The sequence below is a fragment of the Eleutherodactylus coqui genome, chromosome 8 (assembly GCF_035609145.1).
Source record: "Eleutherodactylus coqui strain aEleCoq1 chromosome 8, aEleCoq1.hap1, whole genome shotgun sequence".
Classification (NCBI taxonomy): Eukaryota; Metazoa; Chordata; class Amphibia; order Anura; family Eleutherodactylidae; genus Eleutherodactylus; species Eleutherodactylus coqui.
The window spans coordinates 86,965,872-86,977,794 of NC_089844.1; positions in this window are offsets into that span (position 1 = coordinate 86,965,872).

Below are 11,923 nucleotides of genomic sequence, written 5' to 3' on the forward strand. Positions count from 1 at the left end.
CGTGGATACAAAATTTGATACAGTCAGGCATGGGGACTCTAGTATCCTGTTGTACCGCCTCTAGCTTGGATACAAGATGTGATACAGGCTGAATTGGAGGCTGTAGTATCCTTTTGTACCACCTATAGCTTGGATATAAGATGTGATACAGGCAGACATAGAGACTCTAGAACCCTGTTGTACCGCCTCTAGCTTGGATATAAAATGTGATATGGGCAGGCATGGAGGCTCTAGTACACTGTTATACTGATTCTAGTTTGGATATAAGATGTAATACAAGCAGGCACGGAGGCTCTAGTATCGTGTTGTACTGCCTCTAGCTTAGATACAAGATGAGATTCAGATGGGCATGGAGGTTCTAGTACCCTGTTGTTCCACCTTTGCTTGGATAGAAGATGGGATATGGGTGGGCATCGAGACACTAGTAGCCTGTTGTACCACCTTTGCTTGGATACAAGATGTGATAGGGGTGAGCATGCAGGCTCTACTACCCTGTTGTACCACTTCTAGCACAAGATGTTATGCCTTTGGGCATAGAGGCTCTATTACCCTATTGTACCGACTCTAGTTTGGATACAAGATGTGCTACAGGAAGGGCATGGAGGCTCTAGTACCCTGTTGTACCACCTTTAGTTTGGATAAAAGATGTGATACTGGCGGGCAGGGAAGCTCTAGTACCCTGTTGTACCGCTTATAGTTTGGATACAAAATGTAAAAAATGGCTGGCATGGAGGCTTTAGTACCTCGTTAGGCAGCTTTTAGCTTGGATATAGGATGTGATACGGGCAAGCGTGGAGGCTTTAGTAACCTGTTCGTACCGCCTCAAGTTTGAAAACAAGATGTGATATATGTGGACATGGAGGCTCTAGTACCCTGTTGCACCACCACTAGCTTGGATACAAGATGCGATATGGGTGGGCATAAAAGCTCTAGTACCTTGTTGTACTACCTCTAGCTTTGATACTAGATGTCATATGGGTGGTCATGAAGGCTTTAGTACCCTGTTGTACCACCTCTAGTTTGGATACAAGATGTGATACAAGCAGGCATGGAGGCTCTAGTACCCTGTTGTACTGCCTCTAGCTCGGATACAAGATGTGATACAAGCGGGCACGGAGGCTCTAGTACTCTGTTGTACCATTTCTAGCTTGTATACAAGATGTGATATGGGCGGGCATGGAGGCTCTAGTACCCTGTTGTACTGCCTCTAGCTTGGATACAAGATGTGATACAAGCAGGCATGGAGGCTCTAGTATCCTGTTGTACCGCCTCTAGCTTGGATACAAGATTTCATACAGGCAGCCATGGAGGCTCTAATACCCTATTGTACAATCTCTAGCTTGGATACAAAACGTGGTATGGGTAGGCATGGAGGCTCTAGTACCCTGTTGTACCGCCTCCAGTTTGGATACAACATGAGATACGGGCGGTCATGGAGGCTCTAGTACCCTGTTGTACCGCCTCTAGCTTGAATACAAGATGTGATGAGGTGGGCATGCAGGCTCTAGTACTCTGTTGTTACCGCCTCTTGTTTGGATACAAGATGTGATACAGCCAGGCATGGAGGCTCTAGTACCCTGTTGTACTGCCTCTAGCTTAGATAGAAGATGTGATAATGGCAGGCATGGGAGCTCTATTACCCTGTTGTACTACCTCTTGTTTGGATACAAGATGTGATAAGGGCGGGCATGGAGGCTTTAGTGTCTGTTGTTTTGCCTTTAGTTTGATTACAAGATGTGATAAACGCGGGCGTGGGGGCTCTAGTACCCTGTTGTTACCGCCTCTTGTTTGGATACAAGATGTGATACAGCCAGGCATGGAGGCTCTAGTACGCTGTTGTATTGCCTCTAACTTGGATACAAGATGTGATACAGGCAGGCATGGAGCTCTAGTACCCTGTTGTACTGCCTCTAGCTTAGATACAAGATGTGATAAGGGTGGGCATGGAGGCTTTAGTACCATATTCGGCTGCTTCTAGCTTGGATATAAGATGTGATATGGGCAGTCATGGAGGCTCTAGTGTCTGTTGTATTGCCTTTAGTTTGATTACAAGATGTGATACACGCGGGCGTGGGGGCTCTAGTACCCTGTTTCACCACCATAAAAGATATCATGTGGTTGGGTATGGAGGCTCTAGTTCCCTGTTGTACCAACTCTGGCTTGGATAAAAGATGTGATATAGGTTCTGTATGATATCCTGCGGCATATCGCTGCACACTTGCTATAACTGAGCCTCAAGTTGTGCAAGCTCATAGGCTGTTGAAATTGGCGTCCCAAATGGTCCCATACATGTTCTATTGGTGGTAAATCTGGTGAACGGGCGGCCACAGAACTGTAGCAATGTTGTGGGGACATTCCTGTGACCCCCCTTGTATATGCGGCTGAGTATTATCCTACTGGAAGGTGCCTCTTGGAAGTCCTGCCATGAGAGGAACACATGTGGCTGCAGGATGTCCTGAACTTCTAGCTGAGCTGTCATTGTCCCTCCTACCACTACTAGGGGTGACCGACTGTTGTATGCGATGGCCCCCCAGACCACCACACCAGCAGGGGCCAATGTGCCGCTCCACAGCAAAGGCAGGATTAAGGCGTAACCCCCCCCCCCAGGTCTCCAAATACCAATATGGCAGTCTTCAGTGTCCAAGCTTGATCCCGACAATGAAGCATCGCATTGTTCACAGCTGCCCATTGTTCAGGGAACAGTAATACAGCTACTGTCAAGTGAATGCAGCTATATTACAGTTATTAAAGGGCTTATCCAACTTTCTAAAATTGTTGTCCTATCCGTAGGATAGACCTTCAGTATCTGAGAGGTGTGGTCCTGCTCCATTCGCTTTGATTGGGACTGCCACAAATAGCCGGACGGCCAGCGCCCGGGCATTTCTGTTAGCCCCATTGAAGCTAGCGATTTATTGGCCTGTGTAAAAGGGCTCTAATGTGTAATCCCGGTATAGGCTCTTTTATGGGTATCCAGTAGTCTTTGTCAGTGAGCCCGGGCTCACACAACTTGCCGCACGCGAATCCCTCATGCACAGGTACACCAAGATAGAGCGTGCTGTGTTTTTTTCCGTGCAAGTAGCATGTATACGAAAAAAAACGCAGGTGAGAGTGGCCGATAAAAATCAACAGACTATTGGCATCACGTGTGATGCATAGGAAAATCGCGCATACGACGGGCAATGACAAATAGCCTGTGTGAGCCGGCCTGAATGTGTTCCTTTAATTAGGTTTACTTTGGGGGAAGTCATGTATTTAGTCCAGAGCAATTCTTATCAAACCTGTTTTATGTCTGGCAGCCTGGGAGCTTGTGTAGACAAGAGCTGCCACACCTAAACCAATCCCCACTTCCTTCTATGTCACCGGCTGTGCTTGTAATAGGCAGGCTTACCTTTCAGGAGGCTCGGAAAGCTGGGTGACCACCCTGGGTGTAATGGCTGCCATACTAGTTGTCACCCTGCTTTCACAGAGACTCCAACCCCAACTGACGGGTTTTATTTTAGGGCAGGTACTTTGCCCCTTTTATCTCATGTCCTCGTCCAGTCATGTTGTGTTTGTGTTGTATCACTGCGACATTGTTCTCCTATCTTCTAAATAAATATTCCGTCATGTTAAACAATAGGGAGGCGCTGCGCTTCCCTGCGGAATCTGGAGAGGCAACAGGTTACACATTGCAGAAGAGGGATACATATTATTCCTGTGACTCATACCAAGGCCATATGTGGATTGTAGGTCACCGGCACATCAAAGACTGCACAGAAACATAAATATTGTGTTCCAGATGAGCTCCGACATGATGTATATAGGAGAGTTTCTAGGAATCTGAAATAATTACCTAGAATTGCATTAAATGAGGGAAATTAGGGGGTCACTAACAATGCAGAGCCCAAATATACTCAGTTCTCACAGCCTGTCCAAGCTTCATCATTGTACAGCACCTTTCCAAGAATCCCCAGGAACACAGGTGCCCCGTGATTGAATATGCTGGACTATTGAATGGTTGTCGGAGTCCTATATGAAAAGAGTTGTTTCCTGAAGACCATCCATGCCCATTATACCTCTCCTCTACCCCCCACATCCAATCTCTGGCCTGAACATGCCATCTGCATCTCAGAGATATGGCTAAAAATCCGTCTGTTCCTCACCACTAACACGCTAAAGACACTCATTGTCGCTCTCATCCACTCCCAACTTCACTACTGCAACTTGCTGTTCATTGGCCTTCCCTGCACCAGAGTCTCCCCTCTCTAATCCATACTAAGGGCTCATGTCCACGGGCAAAAGAAGAATTAAAGTCCGCAGCGGATTTTAACTCTTCTCCTGCCCGCGGATCCGCACCCCATAGGGATGCATTGACCACCCGCGGGGTAGATAAATACCCGCGGATCGTCAATAAAAGTGATTTTAAAAAAAATGGAGCATGAAAAAATCTGGACCATGCTCCATTTTCATGCGGGTCTCCCGCGGGGACGGCTCCAGCAGGCTTCTATTGAAGCCTATGGAAGCCGTCCGGATCCGCGGGAGACAAAAATCGGCATTTACTCACACGCTCCGGTTCTTCTCTTCGCCGCAGCGCCATCTTCTCTCAGTCGCGGCCGGATCATTTTGCTTCGGCCCGGCGCATGCGCGGGGCACGTCACCGACGTCATCATGCACATCTGCCGAGCCGAAGAAAGAAGATCCGGCCGCGACGAGAGAAGAGGACGCCGCAGCGAAGGAAGTATCCGGAGCGTGTGAGAGGTAAGTTAATTCTGATTTATTCCTATTTTAAGCGCTCATGTCCGCGGGGCAGGAGGGACCCCCTACGGATTCTCCATGGAGAATCCGTAGCGGGCCTGATTTTCCCCGTGGACATGAGGCCTTAATGCGGCTTATTTTTCTATCCAACCGTTTCTCAGACACCTCTGTGCTATGCCAGTCGCTGCATTGGCTGCCCATCCACTGCAGAACTAAATTTAAACTCCTCACCCACAAAGCTCTCCATGGTGCCTCGCCACCGTACATCGCCTCCCTTCTGTCTGTACACCACCCAGCCCGCACTCTCCGATCTGCTAACACACTCAGACTAAACACCCCTCTAACACGAACCTCACAAGCTCGCCTACAGGACTTCACCAGAGCCGCACCGATCCTCTGGAACGCTCTACCCCAAGGCATCCGGACAATCTGCCAAGCACAAAATTTCAGACGCGCCCTAAAAACACACCTCTTCAGGGAGGCATACCAAATCTCGTAACCTAGTCCCCCTGCCCCTCCCTATGGCTCTCCACACCTTCCATCCTGCTTATCGCATATGACCCTGCACCTCCTTAGCGCCCCACACCATGTGCTTCCTGATAACCGATTTCCACATGTAACTCCCATACTGCCTGTGTTCCCCTGTGCTTTATCCCCCCCGTCCTTCCTGTATCACTCCCACTCCGTTTGTTTCAAGCTGATTTGTATATCATATGATTATTATTACACATAATCCAGGGTCCTCCTCCTAATCGCACTCCTTTGAGCCATAATGAAGAGCCATTCTGTACACGTGGCTCGCGTTCTGCCACACTAGAGCCAGCCTTGTATTACATGGATGGCCGTCCAACTGAATGACCACAGTGCAATACTACATTAGTAAATGTTTGGCTAGATGCAGCTTCCCCGGTCAAATCAGCGACTTGCTGCAACTGCTGGTTACATTTTCCAAGAGGTTGTCTCTGATGACTTTTGAGAATTGAATGTGGCTTGAAATCTGACTGCAATTTGGCATCAAAATCCGCAGTTAGAATGGCAGGACTTTCGTAGTCGCAGTTTCTGCAAGACTGCTGCGTGGCAGCGATGTGGCCGAGATCCCCGAGGGCGATGCAGGTCCATGCAGATGGCTGATGTTGCTAATGAATTAAGAGTTCACTAGCTGTTCATTGATCATGCCTGTGTGGTTTTAATTAACCGCCACGTGGCACCATTCGTTCACACGGCGGAATTTACTGCAGAACTTCTTTGTCGTGGATCTGCACGCAGATGCAGATTTTTACACGTTTTTTTAAGGCGGAATTCACGCGGTATGATCACACAGAGCGGAGATCGGCATCATGTATCTGCAGCAGACCTCACCCCCTCTATCGAAAGGGCGAAATTGGCTGTGGATTCGTACCAAAATCTGAGTCAAAATCCGCGTTAACGGGGCAGATTTTAATACAGTTTTTGATGCAGACATGATATGAATTTTCTGCAGCATTTTTGTTCCATTTCCGCTACTTGTGAGTGTAGCCTTCATGCAGGCCCCAGCGTGGAGACTCCGTAGGTCATTACATTAGAGAATAGGACGCAGGATTATATTTTATATCGTGCTGGATTATCAGAATTTCTGTACAGTCTGGTACCGATCCAAGTAATGAAATGGGTTCTCGCCAAATCTGTGGAACACCAATCTTCATAGCCCCCTTTTCTCCTGCGGACCGTCCTCCCAGAGTTTTCTTACACTTCTCACATCATTTGCCCTGGTCTCCAGGGTCTGCCTCGTACGCTTCACACATCTTAATTGCTGATGAAATGGAGAACTTTTTTCCTTTTGCTTTAAAAAATTCCCCACAAATCTAACAAAACGCCTCTGCCGGATGCCTGCAGCTATATCTGCGCCCAAACAGTGGGAAAGTTGTGGGAAGACTAAGCTGAACCATGATGTACTTATGTGTTTATACAGATTCAAACGAGTAACAGTGAATTCAGGGATGTTCTATCAGAACTCGGAAAATAGGGAAAAAAATATATTTATTAGTATTTATCGAACGAGTGAAACAGACAGAAATTAGTTGTCCTATACTACTGTGCCTTTAATGCACACGAACAAAGAAATTGGAATATAGTGGGTAAATATTAGAATACGTAAATACTAGAATATTATTGTGGCAGCCACAGAAACAAGGTTTCTGAAGTATAACAACTACATTCAAGGTAAGTACCGCACAATTAGGCAGGAAATAACAAACCAGGAACAGAAAATGTTTTACATTTTGTTACATAGAGTTATTAGAGATGAGCGAACGTACTCGGATAAGCACTACTCGTCTGAGTAATGTGCTTTATCCAAGTACCTCCCCGCTCATCCTGAAAGATTCGGGACGCGCTGCGGAGCGGGGAGCTGCAGGGGAGAGCGGGGAGGAACGGAGGGGAGATCTTTCTCTCCTTCTCTCCCACCCGCTCTGCCCCGCTCCCCGCTGCGACTCACCTGTCAGCAGCGGAGCGCCCGAATCTTTCAGGACGAGCACAGCGATACTCGGATAAAGCACATTACTCGGACGAGTAGTGCTTATCCGAGTACGTTCGCTCATCTCTAAGAGTTATCTTTCCTTCTAGAAGCCCCCTGATGTGTCCACCTGGTGAACAGTTTGACCTGTCTTGGAATCTAATTTAGTGGACTGCCCAGGTATAATGACACCATTATTATTCCTCGTTTTAAGCCAGTTTGAAACAAGCATATACTGGACACGTTTGGGCGCCTGTGATACAGACTGGTGTCTGGGCCCGACCCCTGGCCTACTGAACCATACTTGGGGGGGCATCATGGACGATGCTCCGTGTTCGGGTGAGCAGACCCTTGGTCACGCTGGGACACTGTGGTGTGAAACTGGCCACATAGTCACAAAAAGAAAAACACAATTTTCTGGCAAAAAAAGATTTAAAATGTTGTTGCATGCTGCGATTGTTCCCAATTCTGTCCTATTTTAACCCCTTAGTGACCGCCAATGCTCCTTTTTAGTGACCTCACTAATGGACTTTAACCCCTTAGTGACCACACTTTTTTGCTTTTTACCATTTTCGTTTTTTCCTCCCCCCCCCCCTTTTAAAAAAACGTAACTCCTGTAATTATCCATTAAGGTAGCCGTATGAGGGCTTGTTTTTTGTTGGACGAGTTGTGTTTTTCAATGGTGCCCTTTAACATACCATAAAATGTACTGAAAAACTTTTAAAAAATTCTAAGTGGAGAGAAATGGAAAAAAAGCGGCCATCTTTCAGTACCTCTTGTTTCTACTGCGTACAAACTGCAACAAAAATGACACAATAACTTTCTTCTATGGGTCAGGACTACTTATATATATATTTTTTAAGTATTTTAATTTTTTTTTATTTTTTTCTGTCTCCATCTTCTGCACACAATATTTTTTTAACTTTTCTGTCAATATAGTTGTGCAAGGGCTCATTTTGTGCGATACGTTCTGCAGTTTCCGTTGGTGCCATTTTGGATTACATAGGACTTTTTGATTAGATTTTTTTTCTTGGCAACAGTGACCAAAAAAGTACATTTATGGTGTGTGTTTTTTTTTTGTTTTTTTTCGGACAACGTTCACCATGCGCGGTAAATAATGCATTACTTAGCTAGATCTGACTTTTACGGATCCAGCAATACCAAATATGTATTATTATTCAGATTTTTTTATTGTAAATATGGCAATACGTTTTTTTTTTAAACTTTTTATTACTTTTTAAAAAATAATTAATAAAACTTTATTGTTTTTCTTTTTCTTTTAGTCCTCCTGGGGGACCACAACTAGCGATGCTTAGATCGCTTATGCAGTATGATGTAATGCCATAGCATTAGATCATACTGCATTCTGACAGGCAGCCTATCAAGCCACCCCATGGGGGTGGCTTGATAGGCATTCTGCCATGACAGCCCTGGGGTCTTTCAGAAGGACACCGGCTGCCATGACACCCGCACTGCTCCCCCGATCTCACTCCGGGGGGGCTTAACAGAGCAGGAAAACAGGAACCCTTAGCGCTCATGTGGATGAGCCATAGGCCTCATGTTCACAGGCGGATCGGATTCCATATGCGGGAGCCAACATCAGAATCCGACCTTGCCCGCGACCGAGGACCCTGTGATTACCTGTCTGGGTCTTCTCTTCTCTGGGCCGTGGATGCGTGCGGGTGTGCCGGCCAGCATACATGCGTGGTTACAATTTTTTTTCTTTTGAACTCCTGCTTTCCCGCAGAATCCACGGCCTGTCCACAGTTCAATTACAAATGGGCCGTGGATCGGACGGCATCCATTGACTTCAACAGAAGCCATCCGTGTGGGATCCACACTGAAATGGTCCGCAAAACAAATCCACATGCTTTATTTCCAGTGCCGATGCCCATGTTTATCTATGTGCTGCTTGAACTGGGGATCATTCGCGCGGGTTCCACAATTTAATTCTGCCTGTGAAAGACCCACAGTTCAAGCCGCCCATGGGGAAGCATGGGTATCCACACCCCAATTAGCACATGCGGATTTGTTTTCCGGATTCCGGATTGCAGCATGCTTCATTTTAGCGCAGATTCCGTGCGGACGGCTTCCATTGAAGTCAATGGAAACCGTCCGTTCTGCGGCCCGTCCGCAATTGACATTGCAAGGTGCAATCGAGTGTGATGCAATGTTACCCATTGAAAACAATGGGAGATGCAGCCGCGCCACATGATTGCTACTTCTCTGATACAAAAACACCTTGCATCTGCGGGGCAATCACACATTGGCAAGAGCGATATTGGGCCAAGTTATACCACCCAATATTGCACTCGCCCTTGGGAAATTAGCCTTAGGGCCTCAGATGGCAAGACCGTCTATCTAATCACTCCATAGTTGTAATCATTTCCATATCTGCCTAAGACCCCATTTACACTGACAGATGATTGCTCAAACGTCGCTCAAACGACAGTTCGTGTGACAGTTTTGAGGGCTCATCTTTGCATAGTTGTTAAGTAGCTACTTAAGAGCTATGCAGGCAGAGCAGGACACCACCGCTAACCTTCGGTGAACAATACAGATGTTCTGCATAAGCAAACAGCTGTATTGTTCTCTGTGATTACAGCTCATGTCCCGCTGTGAACTACCAGTGGCACAGGGGCTGTAAGAATCTTATCAGTGCTGCCGACTGTGATAACAGCCTGCACCACTGATAAGAGTTCATCGCTCAATTGAAGAAAACTAGAATTGAGCGAGGAACGACTCATTCACGAAAACTGCACAATGTCCGTGCATTTAGACGCAATGATTCTCGCTCAAGACAGTTTCGAGCGAATTTTGAGCGAGAATCGTTGGGTTTAAACGGGCCGTAATTCACAGCCCAATATTGCGCTTGCCAACATGTGATATCCCTGCGAATGAGAGGCGTCTTTATTTCAACACTGCCTGGCATGACTGTGGGGACGTATTGATCCTCGCATCGCACCACATATTAAAATGTTAAAATGGTGTTCCAATGGGAGCCTGCAATACAAAGAGGACTTGTCACTTTATTACTTGGTTTGTAGTAAGAATTGTTGGACAGATGTCCCCTTTGGTCTGTGGTATCCCATGCTTCCTATGGGCATAGTAGTTCTGGCATCGTATGCATGAACCAGGAAGCTCTGTATGAGCAGTGCAGGAGGTCCCAGATATAAGAATGTATCAATAGAAATACATCATCGCCCCATGAGTGTAACGTGCAGGCTCTAACATGTTGTTAGCTACATCACTGAATGCCCAGACTTTATCCACGCTGGTGGTGTTCTGGGATCTGAACACTGGGTGGCAGTAGAGATAACATAATAAGGCTTTACTGAATTTCCAATCGTACATCATTTCTGTGATTTATCATATTTCTAGGGTGAAATTTAGAAAAAAAATTTAAGTTGTTTGAAATCAAAACAGCATTTTACAGCCTGGCCAAGCGGATAGGAAAACTGCACGCCTTACACACTTGGCAAAGCATTTCCTCCTGTGGCACAAATGGCACCAAAGCGTTCCAAATACTAGCATTTTTTTGCCCTGTGTATGAGACGTGAAAAAAATGAATGACACGCGGACAGCAAGCGGACCCATAATAGTCAGTAGGGAAGCACACACTGCCAAGTGTTTTCACGCAGACACGGGCTGCAGATTTTGGTGCGGAATTTACCACATCCTGCGGTGCGGATTGCGGGCTTATTACGCCCATGTGAGAGCACCCTTATTAATGGTAAGGCCAGTTTCCCATGGACTAGTTACAGCCCCATGTCTATGTCTGTAATATTTGTCCTGACCATAAGGTTTATTAACCGGAACTCTCATCATCATAGATTCCTATGTTCCTTAGGGCTGCGTGCACACGAATGTGAAACCCACGGGAGTTGTGTGTGTTGCGACAAAAGTCGCGCAAATATGAACTCCATTTTTTTGAATGGAGCAAAACACGTAAGTGATGCTTTCCCTCACAGCGATGCTGCAAGGTAAAAAAAATCGCTGCAAGTCTTATTTTTTTTCGTGTTCCACAGAACACAATGACCATTGTTTTCAGTGGGACCTTAAAAGACATCGCATGGCGTGAAATCAATGGGAAACACTTGTGGTCCTCTATCACACGTGAAAATCATCATTTCACCAAAAAAAAAATGCATGCAGTTTCTTCTCGCCTAGCAGCCAATATAGTGACTACGAGGGTTGTCACACTTCTTTTCCAGGCTACTCAATGGCTACATTCACACGAATTCTCTGCATTGTGATATGCACAAAACTCGCGCAAATATAAACTCCATTCTTTTCAATGGAGTCATGCACATGAACGATTTTTTTTGTTTATTTTAACCCCTCACAGCAATGCTGCAAGGTAAAAAATCAGTACATATTCTAATTTTCTGCGTCTCTTGGAACACGTCGGCCATTGTTTCCAATAGGATAGTCAAACACATCACATGCTGTGTGAAGTAATGTTTCCCATGGAAATCAATGAGAAACGCTTGCCGATCCTCCAACACTCGTGAAAAAAGCGCCAGAGGATCGGAATTGCAGAGAAGTGATGCGAGATGGTTTTGCGTGAAAAATACCTTGCACCCGCAGGCAAAACGCACATTGACAAGCGCAATATGGGGCTGGGTTTCTCAGCCCAGATATTGTGCTGGCAATATGAATGGAAACCTAAGACCGCTTTCAGATAAAAAAAAAAAC